This window comes from Pinus tabuliformis, chromosome Q (genome assembly GCF_031772625.1).
Source record: "Pinus tabuliformis cultivar Carrire ecotype Pingquan chromosome Q, CPIR1, whole genome shotgun sequence".
Lineage (NCBI taxonomy): Eukaryota > Viridiplantae > Streptophyta > Pinopsida > Pinales > Pinaceae > Pinus > Pinus tabuliformis.
Genome location: NC_142296.1, coordinates 224,833,792 through 224,835,694, shown reverse-complemented (window position 1 = coordinate 224,835,694; position 1,903 = coordinate 224,833,792). Strand labels below are relative to the sequence as shown.

Sequence of the window (1,903 nt, the reverse complement as noted above, 5' to 3'; positions counted from 1 at the left end):
GTATCAGAGCTAATGGTTTGAAGAATTACTGCCAAGGAAAGTGGGTTGAGCAGTGGAGTTCTTGGAGCCTACGAGTTCAACGTGGAGAGCGAGAGTGTGAAATTTGTGTTTGCTGTGATGGCGTATTGATCGGATGCAACTACCCAAGATAAGTCATCTGTTTACCAGAGGTAGACTTATTTGGTGCATTTCGTCCGCCTATCTGTTTAATTGTTGTTTGCAGAGCGAGGTGATTATGGTTCGAATCACTGCTGGAGGGTGAACAGCATGACAATTGAACCAGCTAGTAAAGCCACGGACGGAAGGGAGTCGCATTCCTTGACGGAGTGATTGTTGAGTGCTTGGGTTGTAAATGTCTGCACCAAGATTTCATGTGGAGCCAAGTTGATTCTACAAATTACTGCAAACTGCAGATGCTCATCTGTGCTTCTCTCCTTATCTGCAGATTCATGTTTCTTTTGCTCTAATTTGCTGAGTGCCAATTCACACGTCTCTCGGACCTCCTGTGCTGGATCCATCTTTAAACTGTTTTGTAAAAGAGGAATGTTATCATCCAAACCAATCGCTCCGAGGGCCTCTGCGGCCTCATGACGAACCATAGGATGACGCGAATAATCCAAGAAAACAGCTTTGAGAGCCGGAACTGCTTCTGCATCCTGCATCTGTCCCAGTGCAAATGCTGCTTCGTGTGCCAACAAATTTGAAGGATCGTTGGTTGCTGCAATAACATTGCAATAAGAGCCTCCCGGGGAACGGAACCTTTGAGATTGCGAAGAAAAAAAAAGCACTCTGAATCGCTCGGAAATAGTAAGTGTTTGGTCAACCAGTTTCTCCGCCAAAAATTGTTGGGTGGGCTCTGTCGCCTCAAAGGCGGGCAGAGATGTCCATGTTTCCATTGGCCTCTTACACCAGCTACAAAAACACAGGGGAGGAGATGCAGACCGAGTAGCCAATCTCCAAAGCATAATGGTAAATGATATGTTTGGTTGAAACTGCTTTCGATTGTTTCCTGAATTTATATGTGAATGGAGTTTCCAAGTCTTACAATTTATCAAATTACATCTGAGGGTACGTTTTTGCATTAGATTAGATGCTCATGACTTGGACATCTGAATATGTGCTCTTCTGAGAGGAAATTCAGTTTATGCTGACGATCAAATAGTTTGGAATTTTATAAACAAATTTGTACCTGAGTTCTCAAAAGGTTATACAGATCAGAATGCAAATTCGATATCTTTAAATGGTACATCCATTGAGATATGTTGAGTCATTTCTTTGAGAAGGAGATCCATTTCGCGGAGGAAAATCTACTTACGGTGATTCCTTTCAGGTTTATTGGGTGGATTGAGACAGTAGTTGGGGGATATTTGTACAACTATCAAATGTCAAAGTTTTTTTTATGGAAGAATGCTTCATTGGAATTTGTCACAACGTACTCATCTTAAAAATTCAGAGCTTGGAAGAAAAATTTAAATCAGAGAGACATCCTTTCTACTTTTAGCCTATGCTAATTATTTGAGCCATACTTCTCAAACTGTTCAATGTGGATCAGTAGCAATTAATCCTACTCACCTCAAATCAGTTGCCAAGCGCCAGGTGTGACTTTAAATTTGTTGTTTTTTTTATAAGTTGAATTTGGAGAGGCTTGAAGTGATTTTGTGGAGCGATAAAGGTGAATTTTGTTTTGTAATATTTTGGAGCGAAATTTTGGAGAGATAAGAAGTATATTTTGCAATTTTTGAGTTATAAATATTTTTGTATTTGGAGTGATAAGTGGATTTCTTTGAAATTCCTTTCTGTAATCCAAAATAATATTTTACTTTGAGAGGGATTTTGAGAGTGAGTGAGTCCAAGAAGTTTTTTGAAGACAATTTTTTTCTTCAAAAAAAAAGTTCTAGAACTT

At 39.5% G+C, this 1,903-nt stretch overlaps 1 pseudogene; it reads right to left on the bottom strand.

Annotated features, from left to right (window-relative positions):
• Positions 1-245: 245 nt before the first annotated feature.
• LOC149219007 (deoxyhypusine hydroxylase pseudogene) lies at positions 246-896 on the bottom strand (annotated as a pseudogene).
• Positions 897-1,903: the final 1,007 nt, after the last annotated feature.